Source organism: Atractosteus spatula, chromosome 10, assembly GCF_055471065.1.
Source record: "Atractosteus spatula isolate fAtrSpa1 chromosome 10, fAtrSpa1.hap1, whole genome shotgun sequence".
Lineage (NCBI taxonomy): Eukaryota > Metazoa > Chordata > Actinopteri > Semionotiformes > Lepisosteidae > Atractosteus > Atractosteus spatula.
This window is the reverse complement of record NC_142715.1, coordinates 20,673,548-20,686,448: the sequence shown is the minus strand read 5'-3', so window position 1 is coordinate 20,686,448 and position 12,901 is coordinate 20,673,548. Positions and strand designations below refer to the sequence as shown.

General features: G+C 48.6%; 1 non-coding gene across 1 annotated transcript; it reads left to right on the top strand.

Moving 5' to 3' along the window:
* The first annotated feature begins 11,684 nt into the window (after positions 1-11,684).
* On the top strand, positions 11,685-11,756 carry trnam-cau (transfer RNA methionine (anticodon CAU)). Its single transcript has one exon. It is a non-coding gene; the product is annotated as a tRNA-Met (tRNA).
* Positions 11,757-12,901: the final 1,145 nt, after the last annotated feature.

The window sequence follows — 12,901 nt, the reverse complement described above, 5'->3', positions numbered from 1 at the left end:
CTTTTCATAGATTTTTCTTCTGAAAAGTCGGGTTCTCGGAGGCAGATTTAGCCCCTCATGCATTGTAGAGAGATAGACAGGCCCGCGCGCACACAGTTAGAGCTGCACCTTCACACAGAGTCAGACCCGCACAGACACGTCCTCTTGTTTAAACAAATACACAAACCTGACGGCGCTCACAATGATCCAGACACACACACACACACACACACACAAACACACACACACACACACACACACACATACACGACATCAGCAGTCACTCTCGCACCCTGGACCCCAGCTCAGTCCTCACCTCCAGCTCCTGCGAACCGCTTCGAACAAACTGCATTAAGAAAATTAGGTTGCGTTCCGGTAGCAGGCCATCCTGGGCACCAGTGTGAGTTACACACTCATTTGTAAAACCCTTCCGCATCGTCGGGCATGCTTCACAGTGCAGGACCTGGGGTGTGGGTGCTGTCTGTGTGGAGTTTGCATGTTCTCTCCCTGGTCTGTGGGGGTTTCCTCCAGGTGCTCCAGTTTCCACCCACAGTCCAGGAACAGGCTGCCACTTTCACTGAGCAGTGCACCGTCGCCGTGGCAGCATGGTGGGTCGGATCTGATTTCAGTCTTTATTTCCTTTTTTAGAGATCCTGTAACCAGGACCTGTTCACTGCCATGACAGACAGGGAAGCACGTCATCACTGGACATCCTCTTACCTCCTGTGGCAAAGGGCAGCTGATGAAGCTTTGTGCTCGCCAGATCATGGCAATCGCCACTCCACCCTGATCCTGGCTCAGCACAGGGCACCTGGGTTCACTCCCTTCAGACTAAAGAGACTCAGTTTCTTCAATCTGTCAGTGTGAGACACTCCCTTCAGACTAAAGAGACTCAGTTCCTCCGGCCTGTCAGTGTGAGACACTCCCTTCAGACTAAAGAGACTCAGTTTCTTCAATCTGTCAGTGTGGGACGCCTACACCAGCTTCGAACGCCTGTACACAATATCGCGGACCGCCTGCCAGACCAAATTCTGGGCTTACAGCAAACCACACATTACATACACCGGTGTCTTCCCCGGGCCAGAGGAATTCAGGAACTCACGTTTACTCTGTCATCTCGGGGGATTCTCGCAGGGAGCAGAGATTTCCCTATCGATCAGAGAGAGTCGGGACTTTTTTTTAAAAAAAAGAGGAGTCCATACCTCTTAGTAATGTGAGCGCTGACCGTCTCTCCTACCGATGGGAAGTTCTGCGCCTTCTGGAGCATCCGCCGACTAAGCCAAATTTGTTGTAACAGAAAGAATAAGGTTCTGGATCCCGAGATGAAGTAAAACAGATGAGTGTATTGCATGCAAGGAACAATAAAGCCGAAGTCTTGTTTCCCGCAAGAAACAACAAAACCGAAGTATTGTTCGATGTGCCGGTACAAACTTTTAGGTTATATAGTCCTTCCTTGCTGCTTCAGACGTCATTCGGTGTTCTGGTAAGGGGGGAGTCATGGTATTTGGCCAGTTAAGAGACCCTGGCCAAATGGTCAGTTTAAGATTATGCCCCCTCGCATCTGGAATCCTTATCAGTTAACCCCCTTTCCTGCCATAAACCCCTGTTGCTTAGAAGTCTAATTTTCAGGCAGAACTGACTTAAGTTAACCCTTTTTACATCTTGTCTCTTACTTCAGCCCTCTTCCATTTGCTAGTTCAAAGTTGTACAACCCATTTGTATCTGCTAAGCAGCGCAGTCATCGTGCACAAAGAACGCTTTGAAAAGCGTCAAAGGCAAGTCATTCTGAGTTGGTCGTTTGTGTTTTCCGTTCAGACGCGAAATGCTGAAATGATCTCTCGGCTCCTCGGTTGTCATTTCTGCTCCGTAAAGGGATCACAGCACGCGTCGCCTTCCAGCACGCTGGGTCGGGACACGATGCCGGGGGTCGGAGAGAAGGATGTCTTCCTTGTTAGTATAGTGGCAAGTATCCCTGCCTGTCACGCGCGAGACCGGGGTTCGATTCCTCGACGGGGAGTAGCTTTTCTTTCACCTCCTTAGAGAAAGGACTGCCTTTCACTTCTCTGTTTTCTTTCACAGCGTCGTGCACCTTTTCATTGCTCTCGCTTTCAGAGCCTCCGCACAGCACACGACTCGACATCAGGAAGCACATTGAAGTGAAAGCAGGAAGCGCTGCGACATGCACTGTGCAGATCCCGCCACACTAAGAGGTTCGATGCACAAAGAACGCTTTGAAAAGCCTCAAAGGCAAGTCATTCCGAGTTGATCGTTTGTGTTTTCCGTTCAGACTCGAAATGCTGAAATGATCTCTCTGCTCCTCGGTTGTCATTTCTGCTCCGTAAAGGAATCACAGCACGCGTCGGCTTCCAGCATGCTGGGTCGGGACACGATGCCGGGGGTCGGAGAGAGCGATGTCTTCCTCGTTAGTATAGGACCTGTCACCTGTCCCCACCTGTCACGCGGGAGACCGGGGTACATCAGGACGCGCATTGAAGTGAAAGCAGGATGCGCTGTGACATGCACTGTGCAGATCCCGCCACACTAAGAGGTGAGTGGGTCTGTTCGATCACAGTGCTAGGCGAATCCCCAATCCCCTTATGTGCCTGGCGACAAAAGATGTCTGTTTCCGCCCGGTTTCGAACCAGGGACCTTCCGCATGTGAGGCAAACGTGATAACCACTACACTACGGAAACGGTGGTAAGACGTGCCCAGCGGCCCAGCGCTGAGCTTCGCCAATGCGATTCAGCTGCTTCCAGTGCCTTTATTGGAGTGCGCTGATGGACCGTGCTCTCTCTCCAGAGACCAGCACGCCTGTCATGGACGGAGCAGGAAAGGCGGCGCCACATTCTACAGCCCTCTCCACGCAATCGACGAAATCGGGAGAAAATCGCCTCTCCAGAAAGTGTAAATATCATCTTGGAGACTAAAAATCCTATTGCCGAAGGTCAGCCCTGTCTACCAGAGTAACCCTCCCACAGCAATGATCAGCTCGTCTCACATGCGAGAAGTTTCGGTTGGAAACAAGTGCCCCCTCTTCTCGCACGTTTTGCACGTTCGAGTAGTTTTAATGCGGCTCTTTCGTACACGGTGCTGATCTTTTGGAAAGCAGGAGGCAAAACCGAGTCGAACCGCCTGGGTGAAAACCAGGAACCCTAACCGCTAGACTATATGGCAGCGAACAATCATGCTGTTCCCGGCATCATGCAAGCAAACTACATAAATATGAGAAAACACGCAAGAGAGTTGTCACTCAGAGTGTCGAAGGGTCGATGTATACTGGGGCTCAGTTGAAATGCAACGTCAGGACTGAATTATGTCACACGAAGAGAGCACAGCCCTTTCCGCCCTGCCACGTGTGTCTCGGTAACTCGCTGTGATCGTATAGTGATCAGTACTTTGCGTTATGGCCGCAACAACCCCGGTTCGAATCCGGGTCACGGCAGAATAGGGGCGTCTGCTTTTACTACTCGCACGACTGAAGGCAAAAAAAAGCCAATCGATGTGAACGAACGGCACTTTACAGAGGAGTACTGCCTGACTGGATGGTTGATGAACGACAGAGGCCACTCCGAGCTCTTCTCGGTTTTCTTCAATGACTTACTAAGGATCTTCTTCACATTCGCCCATGCAGGCGAAGCCAGTTACACCAAAGCAAACGCAGGAAAGTGCAATTCAAGCAGAGACCAGGAGGGACTTGTTTACACCGAGAGTGGTCGGAGAATGGAATAATGCGCTCAGCCCTGTTGCTGGAGCCGATTCTTGATGAGATCTTGGGCTCACTAAGAAGCCCCCGCTGGATGCTAATCTTTCTGTTGTTCTTGCAGGTCCTGCGCTGCTTTTGAGCCGACAGAGCTCGTCCTGGGCTGTCGGCACAGCCCAATTGCAAATGATCGGCTCCGCGTACAGAAGGAACGTGCGTTTGGTACAAGAGTGCATGAAGGCACCGGAAACACATTGGGAACAAATGACCGGTCGCTCAAGACCTCTGTGAAGTACAGGAGCGTGCAAAACGAGGCTGTTTCCACCCAGTCTCAAACCGGGAACATTTCGCAGGTTAGGCGAACGTGATAGCTGCTACACTACGGAAACCTGCAGGGACCGCTGCTGGTGTCTCGCTTGCGTTTCGGGCTGAGAAAGGGAAGCGTCACTTTAGGCAGGGGGCGCTGGAGAGAGGAACAAAGGGCGCGATGAAACAAAATGCCAAAACCCGGGATCGAACCAGGGACCTTTAGATCTTCAGTCTAACGCTCTCCCAACTGAGCAATTTCGGCGGTGCGCAGAGCCCACAGCCACCTGCTCCAGCCTTCCTGTGTTGCGGCATGAGCGCACCAAGAGTAGCGGGAGAGTGTTGCAGGAACGTCACTCAGAAGGAAAGCCACCCAGGTGCGCCCTCTGAGCTCTGTCCAGCGCATCTTCCTCGCATGGACTCCTGCCTCCGACGGGCAGGAAACAATTAGCAAGAACAGAACGACACCCCATGGGTGTCTCATGACCACACCTTAGGTTGTGACACGTGCAGGTGTGAGGGGTTGCCGGGCTACTTTGGAGCAGAGCTTGGGCGGAGGGGGGGCGGGATAGCAGACAAAGAGGTGACACCTCAAGGTCTGCACCATCACAGCTCTCCGCTGCCCCAGGCTTCCGCTCGATAAGCTACTGGACACACCCGCCCCTCCTCACACAGACTGTGGAAAAGCCCCCGCGTGGGAGGGCTCTCTCTTCCTCCCAGGAGCTCTTGGACACGACGCACAGACAGGGCGCGGGGAGCTGCCGCCTGCAAACACGGCTCCAGGCAGGACTCCACTCCGCAGGAGCCGCACAGCAGAGGAGATGGGGGCAGCTTAGCTGCTGTGCAGAGACCTGAGCTGTTGTTGCTGCGGACGCTGTCTTTTCTGCACTCGGGGTAGGAGTGAATGTTGAGTTGCCCTTAGAAATGAAGCAGAGCATTTCAACGGCACGGGTGTGTGTGTGTGCGTGCGCCCTGGTGATTCTGGGAGACAGATCGAACCTGGGCTAAAAGAGAGGGGGCACATTGAAGTGAAAGCAGGAAGCGCTGCGACATGCACTGTGCAGATCCCGCCACACTAAGAGGTGAGTGGGTCTGTTCGATGCACAAAGAACGCTTTGATAAGCGTCAAAGGCAAGTCATTCCGAGTTGGTCGTTTGTGTTTTCCGTTCAGACGCGTGTAAGAAAAAAACGGCTCAGGGACGCCAAACATGTAACTGAAGTGGCTCTCTGAAGGCACCAGTTCTGTAGGGTTTGGGCATTTACTGAGACAATTATTAATTGTAGCAGTAAATCACAAAGTTGATTCTTTTGATGGCTTTAGAATCCAACCATGCGACATACCTCAAACAAAGCACACACACAGGTACTAATACACGAGGATACATTTATTAATACATAGAATATCCATATAAAACTAACAGATCTTATCGAGAGGGTTATCAGAATACAAAAGGTATATATTCAGTCAGTTACAAAGAGTTACACATATCAAGAGGACATATGTTCAGTATATCATTCATTAAGATCGTTTCATAAATGAACTTGGTTATAACTTCTACATTAGATACTCAAAACAAGTACATAACTCTTAGGAATTCAATTGATATCAACTGGTTGCGATAACAATTGAATTCTCGAGCTGTAATGCATTGAAGTTGAATACTCATCCAATTTCTGGGGATTCAGATCTCCTGCAGACACAAGGAAATAGTTGCAGGCTGTTGCTGTCCAATCCGCGCTCTCTGGCTCGGTGCCAGGCTGTGCTGTGCGGCTTGCGACGGTGCGCTGCTGATGCTCACTGTTGGCTTTAACTAGCAATGTTTGTGCACAGGAGAAAAGATGACTGTGGGTCCCAGCAAGTCAGGAAGAGGACCGTTTCGTTCCTGATGAAGAGCTAGTTCTGAATAGTGAATTAGCTGTCCACAGTTCCGACCTGTTCACGAGGCCTGCTGCTGGTTACTCTCTGGCAACCTCCACTCTAGACTCTTAGAACAAAGGAAAGTTCTGGCACTCGGACACACTGGCCGTTCCGTGGTTGTCCGGGCTGAGTCTCAGGATGGTCAAGAGGCGCGCTGCGAGAATGTCCTGCCCTTGGGACCCTTCTGCTCCTGGGCCGTCTTGCCCTGGAATTCTCCTTTGAATTCCCTTTAGAACAGTCCACAGAATCCTCTCCAGAATCTTACTGAATCTCCTCTGAATCTTCCCTTTCTTGTTGAATCTCCCAGGCTCTCTGTGTTGCCTGTTTTTACCTGGAGGAACTTCAGCTCGTTGATTGGCTGAAAGTTCCATGGGCATCAGAGTCCCACGTGGGTTACTCGGCCCTACCAGTCCCTGATTGGTTGATCAAGGTGAGATATGAGTCACTTACTCCTGACACTTAGGAATGCAGTCCAGATGTCCAACTCGCACTCCCTAGACAGATAGGCACCAATGGATTACCATTGATCATGATAGCCAGGCTTAGTTAAGTGCATCCCCCTTTGGGAGCTGTCCTTATCAAAAGAAAACATCTTAAATCAGCCTGCATGAATAGTTTCTCTGCGGCTGCACCACAGAGATGAACAGAGAGATGAGGCCTAATTTGGGAAAGCTCAGAACACTTAATTCTTTCTTATTAATAAGCCTCGCCGCTACATATCCCCCCTTTTTGAAGGTCACGAGGTCCAGAGGCATTGTTGCCTTCAAAACAAAACAGAGTTAAGTGATGTCCCTTGCCATTAGAACTTTAACCTTAAATGTCCACATTACTCCTCGAGAATTCATAACGGAACCAGCATTGGATACAAACAGGATGAATAACATCTGGATATGTATAAACACGGTAGGAGACATTATCTCAGTCTAGGAATTAAACATCAGGAAGCTCACTGTCAATATCTGATACTTCTGTAGTAGATATTTGGGGAGAAGTCACTTCCTTTCTTTTGACATGCTACCTTTGACTCATTTGTGCTACCCGGAGTACATCTTGATGTGAGAGTACATCATTCAGAGTACACTGTCAGTCATGATCCAGCTACCTGGCAGTAGTGTTACAATAACAACAGTTCCTGTTCCCAGCCCCCGATAAACCACAACACCTGTGTTGGGTATCTGCTAGGGTGGTTTGGAGGTTTGTTCCATTAAAGCAAACTAACTACCTGTACCTCTTCAGGGCTTACTGTTTCTTGGATTTCTATCCAATTCAATAGTGTGGCACCTGAAGGCATCCATGACCTCAAGTTTGGTCTTATGTTGTCTGGTTCCAGACCGTACAGTATTAAGTTACCATGCTGTACTATGGCCTCCTCAGGAACTTACAGGAAAACTATTGGTTAGGTAGCTGCATTGTGGTAGCTGTATCATACCTGTCACAAGTCATAGTGTCAGTTAAATGTGGTGTGCTGACCAGCCATTTACTTCCCACCTGCTCTTCATGGGGTTCATTAACCTCCCTCTGCTCATTAGTAGCTTTACACCCTTCATTGGTGAATCGTTTAGACACAGCCAATGGATAGCTTTGGTAGCCATACCCATCTCAAGATTTGGAACCGAATTCAATCTTGGATTGCCTTCTGGGCGAGCTATGAACGATGGGGTTAACTGGGGTTAAAAGAGTGGAATCAAGTGGGTTTGGGAATTGTGCCATGGTTAGACTGGCTACAGTGGCACTAAACTCCCTTAACAGGTCTTGTGTCAACATTCTGGGCTATTGCACACAAGCATAAACCCACTGTATAACACCAACAATCATGTCCACTGGTTGGGGAATAAGGTTTAACCCTGTTGCACAGGAAGTTGCCTGTAGGGTTTTCCCTAAGCTTTCCAACTTTTGCTGCTGTCGATACAGTCTGTCACTACCCTCTGGCATCTCTGACACCTGCCTTCTTGGGGCAGTCAGGGTTAGAGTGCCAGTAGCAAACAAACCTACCAGAAATAGCAAATGCACAACAGTGGAGGCATCAGTCCTCCCAAAAGTCTTCTCGGGTGGCTAATCTCAGTCATCTCCTTCTGAGTGACTGTCGCCTTTCTAAGCTGGCGCAGCATGTACATGGTGTCTTTCTCAGTATGCCCTGTGGCATCTTGGGCACCAACATCCTGGAAATCTGGGGGAATCTGACGCAGCTGCTGATGCTGCTCCTCCTTTTCCAGGGCATCTGCTTTTTCGATTTCTTCATGCCTGTGCTCTAGGAACCCTGCAGGGGGCGGTGCAGCGGTGGAGCATGCCTGACCCTCGGCTGAGTGGTCATCTGGAGCACCTGAGTGATCTGGGATTGTTATCCCATTCTCACTGTTCAGGTCCACCCTGCACACCTCCTGATTGAGGAATCCCTCTATCGGGATGTTTACAACCGTTCGCTGGGGGTAGGTGTAGGACACCTGCTCACTCCCCCCTTCCCTCGCTAGGGGTTCAGGGAGCTGCCCCAGCACTGGGATAGCTAGTTCACAGTCTTTGAACTCACTATCACTCACCAGGCCCATGTCAGTGCAGGCAGGGATTCTGACATCCCTCTTTGCGATGTCCTGCACTGGCAGGCGGGTGACTTGACCATCCAGCTCCAGTCTGGGTGAACCACTGTTGGTCAGACTCAGACTGACAGACTGAGCTGGTGGCTTTAAGAAAACCAGCTCGGCTTTCATTCCCTGTCCCTTCTGGAGGACTGGGTGTGTTGGCAACCCTGCCGTTGAGGCAGGAACAATCAGGTCAGTCTCACTCACTACCTGGTAGTTGTGAGAAATAATGTTACCTGACCGCAGGTTCCCTGGGTCACAGCAGAGGGAATCGGCATCTGGGATCAGGTGTGTCCACAGCGCAGTAGTCTCAGCGTCCAGCTGGACCTCCTGTCTAACCTGTGAATGTTGCACCAGGGGCACCTGGTGGTGGCCCCATGACAGCTGCTCAAGCAGATCCTCACTAATAGAGGACCTCTCAGGGCTAAGGGTGAGGGCTACATCACCAACCTGCTCTCCTGCCATCTGGATCCCTTCCACCACTGCAGGGTGGTGGTCCTGACCCCTCTTGGGTGCCAGGGTGCACAGGGAAAGCTCCTTTTCATCGCCAGGTGGGGAGATCTGCTCCTCTTTAGGGATGTAAAAGGTGTGTGCTTTACCTGGTGGATCAGGCGGCCGCTTGGAGCACCGCTCCTGTGGCAGGGAGCCTGTTGGGACCTTGGCCGGGACACAACTTCCCTGTATATCCGGGGAACAAGGAAATATTTTTATTTCTTGTCCAGAGGGAACAGAAGGAATCTCCACCTGGGCTTCTGTGTTCGGTGGGCACTGTGTGAGCACAGTCTGCCTCTTGGCCCCCCTTTCCTTCTGTACAGAAGGCTTAGGAGCCTTGACCTGTTTCCACACCTTGCCTTTCTGGTGATCCACCAAAGGTTCCTCTCTGAGTCGCATGCCCTTTTCTTTTTCTACCCGTTTGAGCTTGCCGTGTGACATTAAACACCTCTCAACCTCAGTGTCAATCAGTGTCTCACTGTGTAAGACATCTCCCATGGCAGCCTCGAGGTAAAAGCTTCCTGCTTTTCCTCTGTGTTTTACTGCCTGCTCTGTGACTTCAGGGGTGGAGTCAGCACTCACTTGGGAGTGGCTGACCTCACCAGGCAGGAACCCTTCCGCTCAATCAGATAGACTGAGGGAGGGAGAGGGGGCGGGTCTCCGTCTCCTCCAGTGGAGAGTATCAGCTCATTCACGCTTCCGGCAGCCTTGGGGAGCGGTTGTCCCTGTCCTATTAAAGCTTGTTCAAGCCTGGCAAGGCGGGCGGCTACTGAATCCTTTTGTTCAGCTTTATCTAGCCCTTTCCCTCCCCCGGTGTTCTCATGGCACTTAGGACGCTGGGTGCTGTCCTGTTTGCGTGCTTTGGAACGGGGCTTAGCCGGCTCAGGTGCCTGTGCTCCTTCGAGCAGGGGGGAATTAACCCTGCTGGCTCTGACGGCGAACACAGTCACTTTAACAGCTTTTTGCTCAGAGCGACTTTGGACATCATACTCCCAGGCTTTCTGCACGAATCTCTTAATATCAGTCATTTTCATGGTCTGTGCATCTGTATGCATTAAGATCATCTTTCTGACTGACGGGTGGAGATTCGCAATGAATAAACCCTTGAAATGTGTGTTCGCCCTGCAAAATAAGTTCGTCTAAGTCTCTCGTAATATTCGCGAGGGGACTCTGCTCTCTCGTGCTTAATGTTAAGTGCGGCGTCTATCGCGACAGTCGGGTCAATAAACGCACTGTATTCTTCGATAAGTGCTTGACATAGCTGCTCAAAGTCATTACAGACTTCTTTCATCTGCCTAGCCATCCACTCATGTACAGCTCTGCTGGTAGTTTTCCTGACCTGAAACACTTTCTCCTGTTCTGTGGCGTTTGGCAGGTACTGCAGGGTATACCTGAGGTCTTGAATATAACTCTCGATATTATTCTCTGACACTGCGGGGTCAAATCTCTCTATGTCCTTCGCTAGCTCTCTCAGAGAATGGAGATTTATTCTAGCTTCTCCGCTGACGGAGATATGGCAGAGATCGTGGTCAGACCTGTCGCTGCTAGAGAGAGTGCTTAATAGCGACTCGAATTCAGACCCTTTAGCAACCATCGTTAAACTTAAAGAGTATTACTTTTAAGTACGAAATCACAGTTTTACCACAGAAAACCACAAGATCAAGTATGCAATCAACCCGGTAGATCGCAAAAGATCACAAAACAATCAAGCACTGCTTACAGAGCATTAAGGGGAACTTCCTTTCGGCTTTCAGCACACTGTATTGTCGTGTATGAAACCCGCGGCATTTTATATGAATTATTCCGCTTGGTTAACTCATTTCAGTCTTGCCACGCTCGTCCAGGGACGCCATAAATGTAAGAAAAAACCGGCTCAGGGACGCCAAATATGTAACTGTAGTGGCTCTCTGAAGGCACCCGGTTTCTGACCGGGGTAAAGTTAGCTTGAAGTTCGAAAACGATTTTGGCACGCCTGTAGAGCTTTCACGAAATCTCTTAGAGTTACAAAAACACTTGCTTTGTGTATAAAATACATTGTGGATGATTACTCAGCCTTTACTTTTTCGTTTTTATGACATTTCTTTGACCAAGCACGAATATTCTTTTGTCCATATCTCCGCAATGGAAGCACAGAACGCCTTCAAACCAAAAGCATTTTAAAGACCACGACTTCCGGATATTTCCACAGCCTTTACATCAAACTATCAGTGAGCTAATTATCTTTTTTTAAACCTCCGGTTTTTCATCGATGCGTAATTACGCACGAACTGGAACCCGTGGGGCCGCTGGTTTTATAACTTTGCTGTGCTTCCTGCATCATTTTCAGTGTTATAAAGTGGATGTAGAGGGAGCGATCACTGTAGAACAGTTGATAGGTTGGAGCTGTTCAGACTACTCTTGTTATTTCTCAAATGCTTCCATATTTTTTCTTTCACGGTACCACGCGAGTGTGTACGTGTTTGGTTTTCGTTTCACTGATTCTCATTTAATATTTCAGAATTAACGGCGAAAGAATCAGTTGCCTCGGAAAGCAGAAGCTTTGGTTCACAACGATCTTGAAGACACGCCCATGTAGTGCAGCGTGTGATATTTGTACTATAAAAGACCAAGTGCTCAAAGTGACGTCTGCGTTTACCGTTTAGACTTTTCATCTCGGGCGCACTTTTAGAAAGCAAAGATAGAGCAGTTGTGTTGAATCACGCTGTAATATCTATCAGCAGAGTGGCGCAGTGGAAGCGTGCTGGGCCCATAACCCAGAGGTCGATGGATCGAAACCATCCTCTGCTATACACACCGTCAGTTTAACGAAGTGAATTAGAACTGGTTTTTTCTCTCGTGTGTGTGCAAGCTTCACACTTACTGTATTCGTTAATCTTTACCAATAGCAGATGCCCAAATGTATCTTTGGTTGTTCTGAGATCCTTGATAGTTAACTCAAATCCTTCAAATGAACATCCATATCAAAGCAATTATGTTTATATTTATTACAATTAAGGTACATATACAAAATATCAACGCACATTTGTATAATGCTCATTTAATAATGATGGTCAAGTTCTCCAACAAATCTGTGTTCTAATTTTAAAATATCTTTGCTAAGGATACAACGGGTGTATAAATTAATTCTCCTGACAGCCAGTTGAAGATGAAATTCCACACGTGAAAATGGTTCTCTTGGACATTTACTGAGGTACTTAATTGTTTACTTGTAGTTCCACACAAGTAAAATGCAAATTTCCTGCAAAGTTCAAGAGGGTTTGCAAAGAAATCCCATCAATTTTAAACAGAGATTATGGTTACAGCAGAACAATCTGAAGCACATCCCTGAGTGGGTTTGAACCACCAGCCCTTTGTTTAACAACTGTACAGAAACACACTCCTGTTGCTTTTTGCCATTCACATGTTTGTAGTTAAAATAAAATACTGACATTTTCCTGCCAGCCAGCAGTATTTCTCCTGCACTGACCATGAATAACCAATAACTTTATTTAATCTTTCGCAGGCTGTAATCTACAGAAAAGGAAGTGAATACTTGTATTAAGCTAAATCAAGCCGACGGAAATGCACTGCCGTTGTTTTTCTCCACTTTTCGTTAAAAGGAGAAAAATCACTGGCATTTTCCTGCGGTATTTCTTCTGTCCTGATAAGCAAGACTTGTATTTTATCTTTCATAAGTTGTTTGAATTTCTTGAAGTTCAGAAACAACTTGTTCTAGAAGGGAAATGAACACTTGCTTCAAAGTAAATCAAGACATACTGTATGTCTCTCTAGCTGCGTGTGCTCTTATCTGTCCATCTCTCTCTCCTCTTCTCTCTGGCAGTCTGTGCAGAGTATCTGAAGGGGATGTAACACCACTTGGCAAAGAAGAAAAATTCTGAGGCAGAATAAAAAAAAAACATTATTCTCTTCTCAGTCAGATTCACAGCTTAGAC